The following is a 14,445-nucleotide window of genomic DNA, read 5'->3' as shown; positions in this document are numbered from 1 at the left end:
TGGCGTCACACACGCCGATTCAGCGGGTGATCCAGCGACGAAATAAAGTTCCAGACTTTCAGCTCCGACCAGCGATGTCACAGCAGGATCCTGATCGCTGCTGCGTGTCAAACACAACAATATCGCTATCCAGGACGCTGCAACGTCACGGATCGTTATCGTTCTAAAGCTGCTCAGTGTGAAGGTACCTTTAGTCTCCTCGGGTGATCCGCAGGTGCACATGCACGCGTAGTGGACACGGGATTTCTTGAAATCATCCTCTAGGCTGTAACATCTGGCCGCTGCTGGTTTGACGCTGCATAAGTACTCAGATCTGCAGCAACTCTTATCGTGTGCACATACCCTAACAAGTGTCAACTAGTGCACATCACTTTTAAAACCGCCATCAGGTGTTTATAGCATTTCTTTTACACCTGCAAATCCTGGCCTGATGCTCAGTCACTACCTGAATACACAGCGTGTGGCCTCCCTCTACTGTAAGTTCAGCTCATTAGTCCCATAATTAGGTCCGTGTTACTCATGTGTGATACGTGCTCTGCCCACACTACCTGATCCAGCGCTGGTTCTCCTCACTGAACTCCAGCCGGGTGTTGTGATGTGAGCAGTGTATTACAGACCCCTGAGCTGTCTTTTGACTGTGATAAACCTCATTTGAGTGAGGCTTAACCCCTTCATGACTGGACTGGAGGTATGTTTGGTTCTTCAGTTCTGCATTTGTTTTTTGCTCCCCTCCTTCCCAGAGCCATAACTTCTTCTTTTAAACCGGTCAATATGGCCCTGTGAGGGCTTGTTGTGTTTTGTTTTTTTTTGTTTGTTTGTTTTTGCAGGATGAGTTGAACAACACCGTTGGCTTTAACATCTCAGATCCTGGAAAACGGGAAATTTTTTTTTACTAGGTTCACTAAATGCTAAAACTGACCTGCCATTGTGATTCTCTAGGTGATTATGAGTCCGTAGACACCAAACATTTCTAGGTTCTTTATTATCTGTCAGGGTGGGCAACCTCAGGCCCCAGGGGCATTTACGGCCCTCGATGACCTTTTATCAGGCCCCCGATTAGATTGTCAGGGACTGCATTCGTGGGCAGGGAGGTATATTTTGATTGCCACCAGCTCAGTAATTTCTTGCTCTGTTAGAACGCACTCACTCACTTAGGCTGCCGTCACACGCTCAGTATTTGGTCGGTATTTTACATCAGTATTTGTAGCCAAAACCAGGAGTGGGTGATAAATACAGAAGTGGTGCATATGTTTATATTATACTTTTCCTCTGATTGTTCCACTCCTGGTTTTGGCTTACCAATACTGATGTAAAATACTGACCAAATACTGCTAGTGTGACGGCAGCCTTAGGCTATGTTCACACTTTGCGGATTTTGCTGCGGATCCGCAGCGGATTTGACCGCTGCGGATCCGCAGCAGTTTCCCATGAGTTTACATTACAATGTAAACCTATGGGAAACAAAAAACGCTGTGCACATGCTGCAGAAAAATCCGCGCGGAAACGCTGCGGATTACATTCCGCAGCATGTCACTACTTTTCTGCGGATTTTCACCTGCTCCAATAGAAAACTGCAGATGAAAATCCGCAGAAGAAAACGCAGTAAAAACCGCGATAAATCCGCAGTAAAAACCGCAACGTGTTTTCACTGCGGATTTTGGAATTCTGCTGCGGAAAAATCCGCAGTGGAATCCGCAAAGTGTGAACATAGCCTTACACTTTTCTGAACACCATGCAATGAAAGATTACGGCTTGACACCAGTGCCAGTCAGGATGTACTTTGTGGGTGGAGTTTGCACGGCTCCCGAAGGATGGTATAAATATACAAATGGCTCCTGGCAGAAAAGATTCCCCACCCCTGATCTAAGTGGTTAAGAAAATTTCCAAACTTTGTTAACCCCTTCATGACCCAGCCTATTTTGACCTTAAAGACCTTGCCGTTTTTTGCAATTCTGACCAGTGTCCCTTTATGAGGTAATAACTCAGGAACGCTTCAACGGATCCTAGCGGTTCTGAGATTGTTTTTTTCGTGACATATTGGGCTTCATGTTAGTGGTAAATTTAGGTCAATAAATTCTGCGTTTATTTGTGATAAAAACGGAAATTTGGGGAAAATTTTGAAAATTTCGCAATTTTCACATTTTGAATTTTTATTCTGTTAAACCAGAGAGATATGTGACACAAAATAGTTAATAAATAACATTTCCCACATGTTTACTTTACATCAGCACAATTGTGGAAACAAAATTTTTTTTTGTTAGGAAGTTATAAGGGTTAAAATTTGACCAGCGATTTGTCATTTTTACAACGAAATTTACAAAACCATTTTTTTTAGGGACCACCTCACATTTGAAGTCAGTTTGAGGGGTCTATATGGCTGAAAATAGCCAAAAGTGACACCATTCTAAAAACTGCACCCCTCAAGGTACTCAAAACCACATTCAAGAAGTTTATTAACCCTTCAGGTGCTTCACAGCAGCAGAAGCAACATGGAAGGAAAAAATGAACATTTAACTTTTTAGTCACAAAAATGATCCTTTAGCAACAATTTTTTTATTTTCCCAATGGTAAAAGGAGAAACTGAACCACGAAAGTTGTTGTCCAATTTGTCCTGAGTACGCTGATACCTCATATGTGGGGGTAAACCACTGTTTGGGCGCACGGCAGGGCTTGGAAGGGAAGGAGCGCCATTTGACTTTTTGAATCAAAAATTGGCTCCACTCTTTAGCGGACACCATGTCACGTTTGGAGAGCCCCCGTGTGCCTAAAAATTGGAGCTCCCCCACAAGTGACCCCATTTTGGAAACTAGACCCCCCAAGGAACTTATCTAGATGCATAGTGAGCACTTTGAACCCCCAGGTGCTTCACAAATTAATCCGTAAAAATGAAAAAGTACTTTTTTTTTCACAAAAAAATTCTTTTAGCCTCAATTTTTTCATTTTCACATGGGCAACAGGATAAAATGGATCCTAAAATGTGTTGGACAATTTCTCCTGAGTACACCAATACCTCACATGTGGGGGTAAACCACTGTTTGGGCACATGGTAAGGCTCGGAAGGGAAGGAGCGCCATTTGACTTTTTGAATCAAAAATTGGCTCCACTCTTTAGCGGACACCATGTCGCGTTTGGAGAGCTCCTGTGTGCCTAAACATTGGCGCTCCCCCACAAGTGACCCCATTTTGGAAACTAGACCCCCCAAGGAACTTATCTAGATGCCTAGTGAGCACTTTAAACCCTCAGGTGCTTCACAAATTGATCTGTAAAAATGAAAAAGTACTTTTTTTTTCACAAAAAAATTCTTTTCGCCTCAATTTTTTCATTTTCACATGGGCAGTAGGGTAAAATGGATCATAAAATTTGTTGGGCAATTTCTCCCGAGTACGTCGATACCTCATATGTGGGGGTAAACCACTGTTTGGGCACGCGGCAGGGCTCGGAAGGGAAGGCGCGCCATTTGACTTTTTGAATGGAAAATTAGCTCCAATTGTTAGCGGACACCATGTCGCGTTTGGAGAGCCCCTGTGTGCCTAAACATTGGAGCTCCCCCACAAGTGACCCCATTTTGGAAACTAGACCCCCCAAGGAACTTATCTAGATGCATATTGAGCACTTTAAACCCCCAGGTGCTTCACAGAAGTTTATAACGCAGAGCCATGAAAATAAAAAATAATTTTTCTTTCCTCAAAAATGATTTTTTAGCCTGGAATTTCCTATTTTGCCAAGGATAATAGGAGAAATTGGACCCCAAATATTGTTGTCCTGTTTGTCCTGAGTACGCAGATACCCCATATGTGGGGGTAAACCACTGTTTGGGCGCACGGCAGGGCTCGGAAGGGATGGCACGCCATTTGGCTTTTTAAATGGAAAATTAGCTCCAATCATTAGCGGACACCATGTCACGTTTGGAGAGCCCCTGTGTGCCTAAACATTGGAGATCCCCCAGAAATGACACCATTTTGGAAACTAGACCCCCAAAGGAACTAATCTAGATGTGTGGTGAGGACTTTGAACCCCCAAGTGCTTCACAGAAGTTTATAACGCAGAGCCATGAAAAAAAAAAAATATATATTTTCTCAAAAATGATCTTTTAGCCTGCAATTTTTTATTTTCCCAAGGGTAACAGGAGAAATTTGACCCCAAAAGTTGTTGTCCAGTTTCTCCTGAGTACGGTGATACCCCATATGTGGGGGTAAACCACTGTTTGGGCACACGTCGGGGCTCAGAAGGGAAGTAGTGACTTTTGAAATGCAGACTTTGATGGAATGGTCTGCGGGTGTCACGTTGCGTTTGCAGAGCCCCTGGTGTGCCTAAACAGTAGAAACCCCCACAAGTGACCCCATTTTAGAAATTAGACCCCCCAAGGAACTTATCTAGATATGTGGTGAGCACTTTGAACCCCCAAGTGCTTCACAGACGTTTACAACGCAGAGCCGTGAAAATAAAAAATCATTTTTCTTTCCTCAAAAATTATGTTTTAGCAAGCATTTTTTTTTGATTCACAAGGGTAACAGGAGAAATTGGACCCCAGTAATTGTTGCGCAGTTTGTCCTGAGTATGCTGGTACTCCATATGTGGGGGTAAACCACTGTTTGGGCACACGTCAGGGCTCGGAAGTGAGGGAGCACCATTTTACTTTTTGAATACGAGATTGGCTGGAATCAATGGTGGCGCCATGTTGCGTTTGGAGACCCCTGATGTGCCTAAACAGTGGTAACCCCTCAATTCTACCTCCAACACTAACCCCAACACACCCCTAACCCTAATCCCAACTGTAGCCATAACCCTAACCGCAACACACCCCTAACCATAACCACAACCCTAATTCCAACCCTAACCCTAAGGCTATGTGCCCACGTTGCGGATTCGTGTGAGATATTTTCACACCATTTTTGAAAAATCCGCGGGTAAAAGGCACTGCGTTTTACCTGCGGATTTTCCGCGGATTTCCAGTGTTTTTTGTGCGGATTTCACCTGCGGATTCCTATTGAGGAACAGGTGTAAAACGCTGCGGAATCCGCACAAAGAATTGACATGCTGCGGAAAATACAACGCAGCGTTTCCGCGCGGTATTTTCCGCACCATGGGCACAGCGGATTTGGTTTTTCATATGTTTACATGGTACTGTAAACCTGATTGAACACTGCTGCGGATCCGCAGCCAAATCCGCACCGTGTGCACATAGCCTAATTCTAAAGGTATGTGCACACGCTGCGGAAAACGCTGCGGATCCGCAGCAGTTTCCCATGAGTTTACAGTTCAATGTAAACCTACGGGAAACACAAATCGCTGTGCCCATGCTGCGGAAAAACTGCACGGAAACGCAGCGGTTTACATTCCGCAGCATGTCACTTCTTTGTGCGGATTCCGCAGCGGTTTTACAACTGCTCAAATAGAAAATTGCAGTTGTAAAACCGCAGTGAAATGCGCAGAAAAACCGCGGTAAATCCGCCATAAATCCGCAGCGGTTTAGCACTGCGGATTTATCAAATCCGCAGCGGAAAAATCCGCAGAGGACCAGAATACGTGTGCACATACCGAAACCCTAGCCCTAACCCTACCCCTAACCCTATTCTAACATTAGTGGAAAAAAAAAAATTTCTTTATTTTTTTATTGTCCCTACCTATGGGGGTGACAAAGGGGGGGGTCATTTATTATTTTTTTTATTTTGATCACCGAGATAGATTATCTCAGTGATCAAAATGCACTTTGGAACGAATCGGCCGGCCGGCAGATTCGGCGGGCGCACTGCGCATGCGCCCGCCATTTTGGAAGATGGCGGCGCCCAGGGAGAAGACGGACGGGACCCCGGCTGGATCGGTAAGTATGATGGGGTAGGGGGGACCACGGGGGGGGGGATCGGAGCACGGGGGGGGAACGGAGCACGGAGGGGTGGAACGGAGCACGGGGGGCTGGAACGGAGCACGGGGGGCTGGAACGGAGCACGGGGGGCTGGATCGGAGCACGGGGGGGTGATTGGAGCACGGGGGGGAGCGGAGCACTGGACGGAGGGGAGCCGGAGCAGTGTACCGGCCAGATCGGAGGGCTGGGGGGGGCGATCGGTGGGGTGGGGGCACACTAGTATTTCCAGCCATGGCCGATGATATTTCAGCATCGGCCATGGCTGGATTGTAATATTTCACCCGTTATAATAGGTGAAATATTACAAATCGCTCTGATTGGCTGTTGAAAGTGAAACTGCCAATCAGAGCGATCGTAGCCACGAGGTGGTGAAGCCACCCCCCCTGGGCTAAACTACCACTCCCCCTGTCCCTGCAGATTGGGTGAAATGGGAGTTAACCCTTTCACCCGATCTGCAGGGACGCGATCTTTCCATGACGCCGCATAGGCGTCATGGGTCGGAATGGCACCGACTTTCATGACGCCTACGTGGCGTCATGGGTCGGGAAGGGGTTAAATAAAAAATTGCGCCATTTTCTGATACTCGCAGTGTCTCCATTTTTCGGGATGTTGGGTGAGGGCTTTTTTTTTTTTTTTGCGTGCCGAGCTGACGTTTTTAATAATTTGATGTAGATACAATTTGGATCGCCCGTTATTGCATTTTAATGCAATGTTACAGCGACCTAAAAAAGTACCGTATATACTCGAGAATAAGCCGACCCCCCCCCATAATTTTGCCACAAAAAAACTGGGAAAACCTAATGACTCGAGTATAAGCCTAGGGTGGAAAATGCAGCAGCTACCGGTAAATGTCAAAAGTAAAAATAGATACAAATAAAAGTAAAATTGGAGTTATCGGTAGGTTAAAGGTTTTTGAATATCCATATTGAGTCAGGAGCCCCATATAATGCTCCATAAAGTTTGATGGCCCCATAAGATGCTCCATATTAAAATATGCCCCATATAATCCTGCATAAAGGTTAATAATGGCCCCATAAGATGCTCCATACAGACACTTGCCCCATTTGCTATTGCTGCAATAAAACAAAAAAAATCACTCACCTCTCCGTCGCTCAGGCCTCTGGCACTTTCAATATTCACCTATTCGTTCCGGCGCCGCTCCATCTTCAGCGTCTTCTACAGTGACGTTAAGACAGGGTGCGCACTAACCACGTCACCACGCCCTGACCTGAGTGTCACTGCAGAAGACGGAGCGGCGCCGGAACGAGGAGCAGGTGAATATCGCGCAGCTCCCCCCTCCCCATTATACTCACCTGCTCCTGGCACGGTGCAGTCCCTGCTTCCCCTGGCGCCGCACCTTCTTCCTGTATTGAGTGGTCACTGTTACTGCTCATTACAGTAATGAATGTCGCATATCCATTACTGTAATGAGCAGTACCATGTGACCACTCAGTACAGGAAGAAGCTGCGGCGCCAGGGAAGCGGGGACCGTGCCAGGAGTAGGTGAGTATAATTAGATAGCCCCCTCCCCTGCCCACCCCTGGGTATGGCTCGAATATAAGCCGAGTGGGGGACTTTCAAACCCAAAAAAATGGGCTGAAAATGTCGGCTTATACTCAAGTATATACGGTAATTTTGGCATGTTGACTTTTTTCTTTTGCTACGCTATGTAGCGATCAGGTAAATTTTTTTTTTTTATGGATGGATCAGGCGATTCTGAACGCGGCAATAAAAAAATGTTTGATTATTTTTATTTTGAACGGGGGTGATTTTAACTTATTTTTGTTTTCCTATCGCCACGACAGCACCCACAACGAGAGAGGGGATCCGCCCACCTTCCGGACAGGAACCTACAGGTTAAAAAGGGGCGGTCCCCCTCGCCCTCCAGTTTTGGGTTCCTGTCCGGACGGCGGGAGCCTACAGGTCTCGTTCACCTACCCGGGTCCGCCAAGCCTCTGTGCGGTGTCCAGGTGAGAACGGCAGAGTCGGGGGCCCGGAAGCAGCGTCGGGGGAAGTCTTGTGTCCAGCTTCCCCCCTCGTCTGGCAAGGAGCGGCTGAATGCCGAAGTGGCGTTCCCAGGGGAAGGCACGCCGCCCTGGGTCGTCCACACGCGCGTGACGCTGCGGGAGCAGGTCGGCGCTTATGACCCGGAAGTGATCGATCGACTCCCGGAGGAGACCGGGAGGAGGAGCGCGGGACTTTTGAAAAGGAGCAGCGCTCAGGTGAGATGTGTGTGCGGCAACATGTCTTCGGCAGGAGACGCTGAACACCGACAGGCAGGAGAGCACAGGCCGCAAGATCGGCAGGTCTTTCGAATGCAGCCAGACGGGCTCTATGGCTAAAGACATGGAAGGGGGATGCCCAGGCTAAGGCCAAACTTTGCTCCATTCCATGTAGGGGTGAGTACCTATTCGGCCCGGTGCTGGATGACATCCTTGCAAAGGCAGAAGATAGGAAGAAGGGATTTCCTAAAACGTTTAATCCCACTTTTAGGAACGCCTTCCGAAGACGCATGCCCTTCAGGAGATTCCAGCCAGACCAGCAGGGATATAATCGCGACTGGGAAACATCAGACCATAAGAAGAAAGGTGGATACTATAAGAACTCTTCATCTTTCTCAAGACGTAGGCGTAATTACAGATAAGACAGATCTACCAGTAGGCGGAAGACTAAAGTTCTTCTCAGATAGATGGGAAAAAAATTACTTCTAGTGCCTGGATAATGGGGGTGGTTGAGTCCGGATTAAAATTAGAATTTTTGAGAACTCCCCCGGATCAGTTTGTGATAACATCACTGGACACTCCGGCCCAACAACAGGCCTTAGAATTAGAGATTCAACAATTGCTTACAAAGCGAGTTATTGAAGAAGTACCAAAACATCAGGAGAAGACGGGGTTTTATTCTCCGCTATTCTTAATCGCTAAACCTGATGGGTCCTTTAGGACTATCATAAATTTACGTAAATTGAATAAATATCTTCAGTACCACGCTTTTAAGATGGAATCCATTAAGTCAACAACTAAAATTTTGTTTCCTAGGTGCTACATGTCGGTCTTGGATCTAAAAGATGCGTACTACCATCTTCCAGTTTACAGAAATCACCAGCAATTTCTCAGGATGGCAGTATGGGTAAACCATCAAATTAAGCATTTTCAATTTTTGGCAATGCCCTTTGGCCTGTCCATGGCACCTAGAGTTTTTACTAAGGTTGTTTCAGAAGTAATGGCACATATCAGGGAGAGAGAGACCCTTGTGGTGCCCTATCTAGACGATTTTTTGATAGTAGGAAATTCAATTGATCAGTGTACGTCTAGGGTAAATGCCATAATATCATCCCTACAGGAGCTCGGATGGATTATCAACTGGGAAAAGTCAAAACTGGAACCCACAAGACGTCAAATATTCCTAGGAGTTCTTGTAGACTCAGAAGATCAGTCATCCTTCCTACCAGAAGAGAAGAAGCGGAAGATCGTTCAAAGGATCACGGCTGTAAGGAAAGCTCCAAACTTAAGTCTAAGAGACGCAATGTCGCTTCTAGGATCTTTGACTGCGTGTATATCGGCGGTAAGATGGGCTCAGGCTCATACCCGAATGCTTCAGTACGAAGTTCTTCAAGCAGAAAAAGATCTTCACGGTGCTCTGAGCAGAAGGTTCAAATTATCACCCGCCACTCTTCAGGATCTGAGATGGTGGCTCAATCTAGCACATTTGGCAAAAGGAGTTCTCTGGACCATCACTCCGGACAACATAATTACAACAGATGCCAGTCCGTTCGGTTAGACATTCTAACCCAAGGGCGATGGTCGATTCAAGAGTCCCAGAATTCCTCAAATCTAAGAGAGCTTACGGCAGTCAATCAGGCTCTTCTTTCCTTACTACCATCCCTGAGGAATATGCATGTACAGATACAAACAGACAATATGACTGTAGTAGCCTACATCAATCATCAGGGGGGGACAAGATCTCGATCCCTGATGACCACTACAGCACAGATATTGTCTCTGGCCGAGAAACACTTACAATCCCTGTCGGCAGTTCATATAAGAGGGGAACTCAATATAGAGGCGGACTACCTCAGTCGCCATTCCCTTCGTCAGGGAGAGTGGGCCCTGAACCATCAGATATTCGATCAGATAGTCAATCTGTGGGGGTTGCCGACAATAGATCTGTTCGCTACGAGAAAGAACAGGAAGGTCAGAAGGTTCGCATCTTTACAGATAGCAGACCAACCATTTATAGTGGATTCCCTTCGGATCCGTTGGGACTTCCAGCTGGCATATGCCTTTCCCCCAATGTGTCTGATTCCGATAGTTCTCAGGAAAATCCGGGAGGAAAGAGCCAGAGTGATCTTAATTGCCCCTTTCTGGCCCAGGAGGCCTTGGTTCTCTCTCCTCAGGACAATGTCTGTGACCGATCCCTGGGTGTTGCCAGTGGTTCCGGAACTCCTCTCTCAAGGGCCATTTCGTCATCCAAATTTGGAGACTCTTCACTTAACGGCTTGGAACTTGAGAGGGAGCTTCTGAAGGAGGGGGGTTCTCTAATGCTTTAATAGATACCTTATTGAAAAGTAGAAAGGAGGTCACTACAAAGATCTACACAAAAATTTGGAAAAAATTCCTTTTGTTTTATCAGCAACCATTAGGAGATAAGGCTCCGATTTCAGCTATTTTAGAATTTCTTCAGAAAGGCTGGGAATTGGGTTTAGCAGTCAACACTCTAAGAGTTCATGTTTCGGCCTTGGGAGCTCTATATAACAGTGATATAGCTGGTAATAGATGGGTTGCTAGATTTATTAAGGCATGTCAGCGGTCTAACCCAATCCATATTGTAAGAATACCCCCTTGGGATTTAAATTTGGTGCTTGAGGCGTTGACTGAACCTCCGTTCGAGCCATTAGACTCTATTTCAATAAAAAATTTAACCTTAAAAACAGCTCTACTCTTAGCATTAACATCTGCCAGGAGGGTCAGTGATATACATGCGTTATCTGTAGATCCTCCCTATCTAATAATTCTCCAGGATAAGATTGTCCTAAAACCCGATCCTGCATATTTACCAAAAGTAGCAACTAAATTTCATAGAAGTCAGGAGATTTATTTACCATCTTTCTATGAAAATCCAGGTTCAGAAGAGGAGAAAAAATATCATACTCTAGATGTAAAGAGGGCGATATTAGAATACCTGGATAGGACACAAAGCTGGAGACAGAGTAGGGCTCTGTTTATTTCTTTCCAGAATCGGAAAAAGGGTTCTGGTGTCACGAAGAACTCTATCGCTAAATGGATTAGAGAAGCGATATGTCTTGCCTATTCTGCCAGGGGAGTAACACCACCGGAAGGCATCAGGGCGCACTCCACTCGGGCCATGGCATCATCCTGGGCGGAGAAGGCGGATGTCCCCATTGAAATGATATGTAAGGCGGCAACTTGGTCATCACCTTCCACCTTTTATAAGCACTATCGCCTTGATCTATCTGCTAATTCCAGCTTACAGTTTGGCCGTTCAGTACTTAGTGCTGTGGTCCCTCCCAGTTAAATAGTCTTTGAAAGTCTCTCGTTGTGGGTGCTGTCGTGGCGATAGGAAAACCGGTTTTTACGTACCGGTAATAGGATTTTACAGAGTCCACGACAGCACCCATACATTCCCCCCCGTATTTAGTTACTTATTCCTGCACTCTGTTGGAAGGTGTGCCTTAGAGATCACTCTATAGAGGTGGTGGTATTTAGTATTGTTTAATATGATATTGTCATGTACTGATTCATTGGCGGTAACCCTTGTACTCTGGAACACAAACTGGAGGGCGAGGGGGACCGCCCCTTTTTAACCTGTAGGTTCCTGTCCGGAAGGTGGGCGGATCCCCTCTCTCGTTGTGGGTGCTGTCGTGGACTCTGTAAAATCCTATTACCGGTACGTAAAAACCTGTTTTCTATATTTCTAAAAAAAAAAACGTCATGCCAACCCATCAGTGACCCGCGATCACCAATGGGTGGATTTCCTGTGCGCATCCTGGCTGCTGTCAGCTGAAACATTGCACGCCAGCCATAGGGCGCAGTCCGATGGCCGTATAAACTGGGCTGAGGTTGTATCGCAATGCATGCACTGGCAGGCGGCTCTCTTAACCTCCATGTGATGGCTGCATAGAAAGGCATAAAGCGGTCACACTCGGTTTGGGAGTCTCGATCCAACTTATACAGATATCTGACTTCCCTTAAGTGTACGAATCTTTCAGAGATGACCACCTGCTCAGGCCTCCAAAACAAATGCACTGGCAGTGTGCAGTGGACCCAGTTAATGATGGCAAAAACACAGGTGCAAAAATACCGATAAACAACCACTTTCAATCCAGTGTTGGCTGGTTGATATTTTAGTGCACAAGAAGATAATAGTCTGTGTTTGGTGTTATTCACACAGGCAATCCAGAGCATCTGGTTTACAACCTATTAGTAATGCACATGCAGGCGGGCTGCAACCATAGAAAAGAGAGTACAAAATTCCCAAAGTATAAATTAAGAAATAATTTATTCGAGTTACATAACAATACTAAAATACAATAATACATTTAATGAAAGAGTAGAAACGTGACTCTAACAGGTGTATCACACAAAGTCCAACTGTATTGTACAGTAAACGGTGATAATCAGGTTGGTAACAAAAAAAAAATATACAGGGAAAAAGCTTTAAAGTGCCAGTGCAACTCAATACTCCCATATACCCCATGTATGTACAGGAACCAGCCTGCACAACATGTTTTATAGCTCTTCCATTAGATTACCATGTGCCTTAAATAAGTGATGGTGAGAAAAAGTGAACCTTCTGAAAGAGCTAACCAGACTTTATAAAGTGAAAACACCATGTATGTCACTTTAAGAAAAAGCACCATAAATAACACCACTACGAAAGCTTGCTCTCCGACCCTGGAGCTGCACATACTTGGTCCCTGAAAGGATACTATGGGTGAGAGCAAGCTTTGGTAGTGGTGTTTCTGCCATCATTAACCGGGTCCGCTGCGCCCTGCCAGTGCATTTGTTTTGGAGGCCTGAGAAGGTGATCATCTCTGCTTTTTTTTCTCTGTGACTGTATGCTATCCTAATTAACAGGTCCCTCGCTGAATACCTGCTGGGCAGTGGACTGTCACCTTGGCAAACCTCCCACCAGCGTGGCCACGTCTATCGCAATGCCCAGTGCAGAAATAAGAGGTGCTGGGCTGCATCCTAACCATTTCTGCCAATTCTGTTGTAACACTAGTGAGGGTAAATGTGGCTTTCCGCCTTGCCAGGGATTACACACACTTAAGGAATACAAGATTTTTAACCCATTTCTGACCTCTGATGGGATAGTACATCCGAGGTCAGGACCCCCTCTTTGATGCGGGTTCCACCGAAGCCCGCATCAAAGCTGGGACATGTCAGCTGTTTTGTACAACTGACATGTGCCCGCAATAGCGGCGGGTGGAATCGCGATCCGCCCGCCACTATTAACTAGTTAAATGCCGCTGTCAAATGCTGACAGCGGCATTTAACTAGCACTTACAGCCATCGGGCCGGAAATGCCCTCATCTCTGACCCCGTCACGTCATTGGGGGTCAGCGATGCGTCGGCATAACAACCAGAGGTTTCCTTGAGACCTCTATGGTTGTTGATGCCGGATTGTTATGAGCGCCACCCTGTGGACGGCGCTCAGCAATGTAGTAGATTTACTACATAGGAGCGATCTATGCATCGCTCCTATGTAGCAGAGCTGATCGAGTTGTGCCAGGTTCTAGCCTCCCATGGAGGCTATTGAAGCTTTGCAAAAGTGAAGAAGAATTTTATTTTATTTTTCCAGGACGTCCCCCTGACAGCACATTGGAGGACGTCCTCCTCCTTGCAGGGACAGGAAACACAACACGAGAGGTTAAAAGGTCCCACTCCACCCCCTTTTCCTCAGTGTTTTTCCTGTCCCTGCATGGAGGGACACACGAGAGAAGGAGCGCTATACTAGCGTGAAGACTCACCAGTCCGGAGGCTCGGGGGATCGTGCAGCTAACGCCAATATCCTTCCCCCGCTCCACTAAGCCCCAGGCAGAAACTTCCCGGTGGGGAGTCCCTCTGCCATAAAGACCAGTAGAGCGGATGAGCTCCTGGGTCGAACCGCTTCCTCCCGGTGGGGGGCTCTCGGTTCGGGCGCCAGGAGAAGAGGCGCCGCTAGAGGATCCAGCAGCGTGCGTTCCACTGTGTGGAACGCGGAAGTAGGACTAATAAGACAGGCGCGATACTTCCGGTGTCAGGCGCAGGTAAGGTGACGTCACATCCGGGGTCGGGGCCATCTCGGCGTGCGTTCCACCTGGTGGAACGCGGAAATGAGCAGGCTTAAGAGCGCAAAGAGGGGCTCTCGCAGATGTTTCCAGTGCTTCCTCTAGTGGTAAGAAGCGCTAGAGGGCATCCCTGGAGAAATTGGCTACAGGACACAGTAAGGTCCGTACGCCCAGATTGCTGCAGACATGCCGGAGTCTAAGGGTGAGTGCAGCAGTCGCTGCTATATCCCTTTTTTACATCTGTTACCATAAGGATCACTTAATTATAGTGGCATTTCTCCACAGAAGA

This window comes from Ranitomeya imitator, chromosome 2 (assembly GCF_032444005.1).
Source record: "Ranitomeya imitator isolate aRanImi1 chromosome 2, aRanImi1.pri, whole genome shotgun sequence".
NCBI classification, from domain to species: Eukaryota; Metazoa; Chordata; class Amphibia; order Anura; family Dendrobatidae; genus Ranitomeya; species Ranitomeya imitator.
This window is presented reverse-complemented; position numbering follows the sequence as displayed.